The following is a 9,630-nucleotide window of genomic DNA, read 5'->3' as shown; positions in this document are numbered from 1 at the left end:
AAAACGAGAAGCCTTTGAATTTTATTAAATGAGAAATCCTTTACTAGCATGACTATTTTTTCACTTTGGGGGAAACCAATTTAGTCATATACATTTACAGCTATATGTAAAAGGAGACATTTCATCAGATAAACTGTAATGAAAATATCTCTACCTATTAATTCTCAAGATTTGGATTTCAAAACTCAGGTGACTGATTTGAAAAGAAAGATTAATTTATCTTAAAAGTTAACTTAATATAGTAAATTATAGAGCTACAAATAATATTTAATGTGCTGAAATTTGGGTAGCTTGTCAAAGTGAACCAGCTTTCATAATTCTAGAATGCTTGTTTTTGTTTTAAAAATATGGATTGTTTTAAAATGGTAAAATACAGCTGTTCAAAATATAACTTTTGGCTGCATATACCATAAAAGCATGTGATGCCAACTTTGATTGTTTATATATAAATCATTTCTTTGACTCTCATTAACTCTGTTCCAAGATAATAATAAATACTTCTTGAAAGAATGAATCTAAAAGCGGAATTTGGAATGGAATCTACAAATCTCAGTTGTAGTGACACCAGTTATTGATGGCACCCCTTTTGCATAACTGCATAATGTGCAATTCCATCCACATTTGTCCCTGGCTCTAGCCATATGGCAATTCTTCCTGAATGTTTTGGCTTCTTCCTTTTCTTTCGCTATCATTAGAATTATTATGGCTTTATTCCCATGAATCCTTGCCAGCTTGGAAGCAAAGGGAGTATTATTTTTGTCTCACTTATTTTTGATCCCTATTTGAATATTCTTGGTTGCCTTAAACATGAACTTCAAACTGCTCCTATCTACAATTTAAAAGACCCTATCCTGTTCATAGGAACTGTTCTATTAGGTGAGTTTTAGGATCCATATTTCTTTAATACACCTTATTGTTCAATTATCTTTTAAAGTGAGAGCTGTGGATGGACACTTGAATTCCTTGGGTTACAAATTCCTACAAATCATGTGTATATAGTGGGAAAAAGCCTTGAACACATCAGTATTTTTATGGGTTTTTTTGTTGTTGTTTGCTAATTCTTACTAGAGGATATTTTTTCCATTGCTTTTCAGAGAGAGTGGAAGGAAGGCAAGGAGGGAAGAGAGAAAGAGAGAGACACATCAACTGGTTGCTTCCCATAGGTGCCCCGATCTGGGGAGGAGGGAGCAAACTACAACCCAGGTATGTGCCCTTGACCAGGAATCCAACCCACTACCCTTCAATGCTCAGGCTGATGCTCTAACCACTTAGCACACCGGCCAGGGTGTCAATGTGTGTTTTTTATAATGCGGCCTCCTAATTATAAATTCCATTAGGGTTGGCTCATTATGGCCAAAAGAATATTCCTCTTATGGGTAACAAGCTTGTGACTTTTAATTTTTTTTTTATTTTTCATAGCCATATATAATAATGCTGGTAGATTGGACAAATTGGAGATTACCCCCTGTCTTAGAGAAAGTAATGTATAGCACTGCATTTTGTAAAAATGAAAGTTTATTTCCTAAAAGCATTAACCTGAATCCAGCAGCAGTAGACCGATGGCTTTTATCATGAGTTAATAGGGACACAGGCCTCTGCTTAGATATCACAACTAAACCAGCCTCACAAGAGCACATGCACACCTAGAGAGGGTACCTGGTGAGTACTTTCCTGTGCCCACAGAGCTGTCCATTATCAAAGGAAACATGTGTAAATGTTGATCTTTAAAAGGAATTTCTTAACAAAGAACTATAACCCTAAAACCAGAAAATGATCCACCATTTATTAAAATAAGGGACAGAAAAACAGGCAAAACATAACTTTTTTGAGATGCATTCGGGGAAAAGATTTACAGTGATTCACATTTTACTGATCCTGAGTCACCGGGTGCTATGGACCCTTTTATTATACAGGGCTGCACTTGTTTGAGATTCACAACCTCCTCCAATTACATATGGTCTCCGCAAGTTACCAAAATGTGTTCTTTGAAATTAATAGTTAATTAAAAGGATGCCATAGGTTTAGTTGTGTATTTTTTTTTTTTTTTTTTTTAGTTTTTTTGTGTGGAGGAAGGAGAGCATTGATTCAGGAAAATGGAACACATAGGAAATTGCCTTAATGGTCATAAAATAGAAATTATCATGCTTTAGTTTTCCAAGGGTTCAAAAGAGTAATCCTTTCCCTGGTGATCAAATCTATAGCAATACATGTATTTATTTAATAATCTATTCAGTGTAATATTTGTAATCTGCAAATTTTCATTAAATTTTTGAGCCCTGAAGCTATTTCTATATGGCCTACCAGTCAAGAAACACAATATAAATGTTGTACTCCCAAAGGATGTGTCAGATGCATGTTCTTTGGTAAAACATGGCTGGTCGATAAAGATCCAACAGTGTTATGAACAGAAATAGATAATTGCATCCTAGATTTTTCAGTTATCAAAGCATCTTAACCACTTGCCAGGGGGGGAAAAAAGGTTAGCGAGTTTGCATTTAGATGATTCTCTGATTCAGTCAAAACGTGTTTTGGCTAGAATGTAACTTCATAGGCATGTGTGAATCTCATCCATATTTTCACAGTGTTCACACTGTCCACATTTAACATGTGAGAACCTATAACCTCAGCTAATTGGGATGAACTTGAGCATACAGTATATTTTTAATGATTATTATTTTCAAGGAGCAGCACCCTCCTCATCATTGTGACCACATTTATTCATTTGTTTGACATTTATTGGCCACATAGAATATTGCCACAACAGAGATGCTCAATACAAAATTGAAGAAGACTCAATTATGGCTATCAGAGGGTTAATTGTCTCGTGGCAGAGAAGCACATTATGCTTTGTTGCTGCTCTGAGTGATGTGTCTTATACCAATAATGTAGAGTTCAGTGAGAAGAGAAAAATGGGGATCCACATTGTAATAGTCATAAGAAGGCATCAGGGAAGGGAGCTTCCTTGAGAAAATGGCCCTTATTTTAATTTTGAAGAATTAGATAACAGAATATATCCAAGACATGGAAATAACTCTGCAAGTCATTTTTTATATTCTATAGAAGACTGAATACCCCCTACCCTCTCACACACAATAACAGTGAGGGTACGAATAAGAGTAAGAAAATGAAAGAGGGGTTTTGGGGTTGGGGATGTGCATGTGTGAGTGGGTGTGTGTCCATTGAGGCTGGAGAGGAGGGAAATGGAAGAGGGCACACAGGATTTTGAGGAGGGATATTATGTAATAATCTAAGCTCTGTGTGTTCCTTTCTGAATGCTGTAGGGCAGATGTCAAAGGATTTTAAAGAGGGGAGTGGTAGGATCAGGTTTGCCTCTCTAAAGGCAGCAGTGGAAGCTTGCTTGGAGGGTGCTAGGCATGTATCTGGGCCTCATGGAAGTCAGCCTTGTAGGGGTAGCAGCCTGCAGTAAGGCAGGGGACAAGAACCAGACATTGTCTGTAAAATATATACCTTTTATGACTCTTGGCTCTTTGGAGAGTGAAAGCATGTTTTCTTCTTAAGGAAAACAAAAATGAGGTTGTCCCTCTTTTCTTACAGAGTATATTATTTTTCTATTGCAGCTATAACAAATTACCACAAACAGTAGGTGAAATAACACAGATTTATTATTTTATAGTTCTTGATGTCAGAAGTCTTAAATGGGCCTTGAAGGCTAAAATCATGCTGTCCACAGAGCGGTGTTCCTTCCGGAGGCTCTAGAGACTGTTTCCTGGTTTGTTTTAACTTCCAGAAGCCTCCTGTCCTTGGCTCTTGGTCCCTTCTGCCTTCATCAAAGTGCTGTTTCTGTTATCATATATCCTTTCTTTGGTTTTGACTCACTTACCTCCGTGGGATTGCATCAAGGCCGCCACAAATAACCCAGGATAGTCTCCCCATCTCAAAATCCTTAACTGCATCCGTAGTCCCTGTTGTCATTAAGGTAAAATGTTCACAGCTTTCAAGGACAGGAACTGACTACCACACTGAATATCTAGGAATCATTGAAACCCCTCCCATAGTTGGGAAATAGGACTAAATTTAGTGCCTTTGTCTATAAGACCAGACTGAGGACCTGCTGGAGTCTTATTCTGCCCTTCTTTAGCCCTCTGATATGCTCATTCATTGGTATAACATACAAAGAAAAAAAAGAAAAAAGCTATTTTTGCTACTATAAAACCTAATCTCCTTTGCCCACCTGCAAGGTAAATATGGATTGCTGTGTCAGATACGTGTCATATGAGCAGCTTCCGCTTATGTGTATTAGACCAGTGAAATGTTGAGGTTAAAGCATGTTAGTCATCGAACAGGGTTTGTTTAATATATTCCCTAATTGAAATTTGCTATGCATGTTGCTTCCAGTTAAAAAAAAACCATGCCAAAAAGTTAGACTAGATGCTAGAAAATCATTTCTTTTTTTCCTTTAAAAAATTACATTTAAAGAAAACCTAAAAATTGTTGTTCTCCATAATGCAGTGGGGAATAGTCATGCTACCTCTATTATCTCCACTTTCCTGATGATATAATAAAGAAATTGAAAAATTAAAATTCTGCCAATTGTAACACATACCGAATCAGTACGAAAAACATGCTGTGTTAACTAGCTCACTATTCTTCTTTAAAGTTTGAAAATATATATTTTCCTTTTTTCATTTAACCCCTCTCCCCTATATTAGATACTTAACTGTACTATCTGACCAAGCTACTTTCACTCGGAAAGGATTACTAGTACTTGGACTTTCTTACCCATGAAAGCCAACAAATACTGCTAGCAGTCCCTAAGGACATCCTCAATCCTGTTGAGGAGAAATAGCAGATTTAGGTCTTAGCTTTTCAGTCATCTCTCTTCCTAAGCTCATGTTTATCTGAAAATGAATATAATTTGGATCTCTCGGCTGTAATAAATACGAAATATTTTGTAGGTGATGTTATAAGGCAGGTACACTTTATGACTTACATTTTATAGGCTGTCCTCTGGGTCTTTCTATTTATTGAATAAAAAACCAAACACCTAGGTACAAGGTGAGGCAAACGTAGGCTTACAGTTGTTGAGTATGCAAGACACAGTGTATTCTTACATTATTATTTATTAATTATTACGTTATTTTCCATATGAACAACTATAAACCTACCTTTGCCCCACCCTGCAAACACATACACAAACACACATTCTTTGCCTTCTTTCAGCCTTGAGAAAGAGCAGCAAGTTTTACCATCTTCACACTCGTTAAATCAGAATATCGGATTTCTTAGTAAGCCTTCCCTTTAGTATGCCTAAGTGAACTGATCTAATATATACAATTTGTTTTCCTTATGTTGCCACTCAGCACAGGAGTAAATTACATCCTAAAATCAGGAAACATACACCTGTCATTGGCTTTGAGAACGGTTGAGTCTTTTCCTGGTAAATCATAATTGCTGATGACTGCTTATCTCATGCAAATTTTGACACATGTGGGGCTATTAATGTGGCAGTGCCCTCACTGACATTGTACAGCTGCTACTAAAAGGGCAAATTGTGAACAATATGGTGTATCTCCATGGTATAGTGGGCCAAGTCAGTGACTGGAATGCACCCATAAGACTGACTCTGTTCCACGTAAAAGAAAGAGCGTGATAAAAACAAAACCACACCGTTTTCTTAATTTTTATTTGAAATTAATTATGAATATTTTAAATCATTTAACTTTAATTATAAATGCATTTTGAAAAGGATTTTAGAATGCTTATGTCTGAAGCTCAGATTTAAATAACTCACCTTTCTATATCTCTACAGTTTTATGATATTAAGATGAAATCAATACTGACTTCTGTGTTTTATTAAGCTTCCTGAAATATTTATCTCTAATTATGTAGTTGACTCTTAATTTGCCTATGACTGTGTCTCTACTGCATTGTTGATGCCTCAGCACTAGAACAAAAAGAATCGTGTGTACGCGTGCGTGTGTGCTTTAAACATTTCTTTAACGCTGTATTGGTAAGAATGCAAGGTTAGTTGATTCATAAGATAAAGACCAAATAACAGCTATATATAAGATAGAAGTGAATATCTCTCAGTAATTGAACAAGTTTAAGAACTATGTTGTTTATTTTGTCATTGAAACTCTTAGGATTTAGGTTCTTTTCCCCTTGTTTTGTCATCCTTAACATACAGCTTCCACTTTATAGTTCAAATGGTTCCTCTAGCCATATCAACAGGAAGGAGAGAGAGACAGTGGAAGGCACAAAGTTTCATTTTAAAAGTATGATCAGGAAATTGCTCATATCACTTCCTCTCCCCTTCCACTGATAAGAACTTAATTATATTATCAATCTGGCTGCAAAAGAATCTTTAGCATAAGCTCTTTTAAAATTAGAATTTCTATCACTAATGAAAAAGAAGAGAATGAGTATTGATATCCAATCAGCAGCCTCTGTCATTTACTCTAACATTACTTCGGAGTGCTTTGAAAATTACTATGTCAAGGAGATCCAGAGACATAGAATCACACCAAGAAAATGTTATCATTGCAAAATTTGATTGTCGTAAGCCAATTTTTCTTTTCTTGTTTCCTTCCTTTCCTTCTCTCTTTCTCCACATTATCTCTTCCTATAATTCACTTTTTTATTATCATTTATATTTTAGATAGTATAGCACAATATGGTAAGTGTTGTTTCAACAATACACTGGAGAGAATTAAATCTTAGGTGGATCAGGATAGCATCCCCAAGAGGTGACATTGAAATTTGATCTTCAGAATGGAATATGAGTTGCTACATGATACATAGCCCTGCTCTTTTCCTTTGCTTGGTTGAGAGCTCAAATCTTATCTAAAGACTTTATTGATCCCTAGAATACTGATGTCTGGCATGAATGACACCACATTTCTCCCTGTTATTTCCAGTTTACCTCCTTCCGGGCATGAATTAGGATGGCCTTTACACCATCAACTTTAGAAGTGGCCATGTGTTTTGTTCTGCCCAAAGACAGGTGAGTAGCACTGAGAAGCATTACTTCTGAGTAGATACACTGATAAGCTCCTACATTATTCTCTCTCTGGCCCTGCTGAGGTGGTAGTAAAATTACAATTTGATGTGGAGGTCCAAACTGAGCTATCACATGCAGGGCAGCTATCTTGGAAGTGCTAATACCTGAAGTACAGTTCCCATAGAAATACATTTTGGCTGCTTTAACACAGAGATTTGTTGGTTGTTTGTTGAGCACATCATCGAACCTACTTTAATAAATACACCTAATCACCAATTCATCCTGCCATGCTCTTCTCGGGTGCTCTGACTTTCATGCTCATACTCGTTTGTCCAACAATGAGGTGATAGTGATGATATAATTAAGGGCAGAAGTTAGAAAATTCTGGAGTTTCCTCAATGAAGTAAATTCTTAGTTATCCTTAGATAGTGAATGTTTTTATTAGCTAAACATGGTGATTCACTTGTCTTTGTACAGGTCATTTGGGTTCATTTTAAATAGATAGATTTTAATTTATTCTCTTTAGAAGAAAAAAGAAATAACATCTTGCCCTGGACAGGGAAGCTCAGTTGTTTGGAATATCGTCCCATGCACCTAAAGGTCACCTGTTCAATTCCCCATCAGGTTGTGGGTTCAGTCCCTGGTCAGGGTGCATATGGGAGGCAACTGATTGATGTTTCTCTTTCTCATCATTGTTTCTCTCTTTCTCTCTTACTTTCCCACTCCCTAAATTCAATAAAAACATATTTAAAAATATTTTATATCAAATAAGAAAGCAAAATATATGGCATTTGCTCAAAACACAGTAATTTTTCAAAAGTGGGAGAGCAAAATAGATGCAATCTGTTTTTTGCTAAAAGACATTGCAATATGCCATTTATGTTATCAGTTCATAGTAAAATCTATTCGAGGGTTTTTTCAATCTTTTACATTATTCACCCATTAAGATAAGTCTTCTCTTTTACCTACATAAAGCCTAAGTTATCAGGACGTGTAATTATTAAAACATGTAAGACATTATACTTTTTGGCCCAGCAGAAATATATATCAGACAGGGGCGCCTGAGAGGGGTGTACCCTTGGTAACTGAGCCTGAGAAAATGACCCTCCATTCACTCACTCTATTAGTAAGCATTGAGGAATGTGCTGGAGTTATCACTGGCTCTTTGTCTCTGGAACTAAAGGCAAAGGGAGTCTTGATATCTTTCAGGAGGAATCAGGAGAGTATTAGAAATAAAGGGCTGAGAGAATGGGAAAGAAGACTGAAGGGATAGGTCCAGATATGTCATGGGATGCTCTAGTGGGACTTAAAAAGCCAAAGATGCTTCTCCTACAGAGAGAATGCTGTTTTATCTTTATAGTCAATGTTCATATTTGTGCCATTTGCTCATTTCTGTTGCTATCTCAAGCAATCACCATCCCCTTACTGAAAACTATCCACACATATGTCTCATTGCTGGGGTCCAACCCCAGCAGGTCCAGGGGTCCCCAAAGGTGTGGACGGAGTTGGCGAAGAAGGAATGACATGGAGACAGTGTTCAGTTGATCAGCAGCCTTGCCAGGATCTCTAGCCAAGTTCTGGTCAGGATCTCCAGCAAAGTTCTGGTTAGGATCTTCAGCCAGGTCTGTGGCCATGTTCTCTTTGCTAGGTTCTCCAGCCAGGTTCTGTAGCCATGTTCTCTTGCTAGGTTATCCAGACAGGTTCAGTCACCAGGTTCTAGTCAGGTTCTCTTGCCATGTTCTATCCAGGTTCTGTAGCCATGTACTGTCTTCCGCCTGGCACTTAGTTAAGGGGTTTTATTCCCTCCCTAACTTCAGGGAAAAATCCCTACCTGGGGAAACAACCTTTCTCAGAGAAGTGACCTTGGTTAAAACACATAGTGCCAAGAAGGTGAACAAACATATTAAGAACAGTATGCCATATATGCCAGGTCCCTTGAAATGGCAAGGATGGACCGGCTCCTGGCATCTCGTATTACAACAATAGACAAAACTTTTATGGGATTGCATAGGTGGAAACTTAATCTTTATTTAATAGGAGGTTTATTTACATAATATTCTGAATTTAAACATATAAATGTTCTAATCAATTTGATAGAGAAATATTTGATTTAGAAAAATCAGATATATATGTCTGTCATTGTTATTATTCATTAAAAATGTTCAAGGTTAACATAATTAAATGGTAGAGTAGGATGAAATATAAAAATCTATCAATAAAATAATATCTGAAAAATTCAGCACAGGTAGTGGGAAAGAGGATGTGATTGGGAAGGAAAGGTTTCAATTACTAAAACATTTTTCTTTCTCAAACTGGATTGAGAATTAGAACATGAATTTTGTAATAATATTTCATGCCATTTTGAATATCTGAAATGTTTCCTAATAATTGAAACAAATTTTCAATCTCATACTCTCATTATTCCCCTTAACCTATTTCATTTTTCAGATATTTTATTTTATTTAAATATATTTTTATTGATTTCATAGAGGAAGGAAGAGGGAGAGAGATAGAAACATTAATAATGAGAGAGAATCATTGATTGGCCGCCTCCTGCACGTCCCACACTGGGGATCTAGCCTGTAACCCAGGCATGTTCCCTGACTGGGAATCAAACCATGAGCTCCTAGTTCATAGGTAGACACTCAACCATTGAGCCACACCAGTGA

Source organism: Myotis davidii, unplaced genomic scaffold (assembly GCF_000327345.1).
Source record: "Myotis davidii unplaced genomic scaffold, ASM32734v1 scaffold268, whole genome shotgun sequence".
Classification (NCBI taxonomy): Eukaryota; Metazoa; Chordata; class Mammalia; order Chiroptera; family Vespertilionidae; genus Myotis; species Myotis davidii.
The sequence above is the reverse complement of the archived record's forward strand: the minus strand, read 5'-3'. Positions refer to the sequence as shown.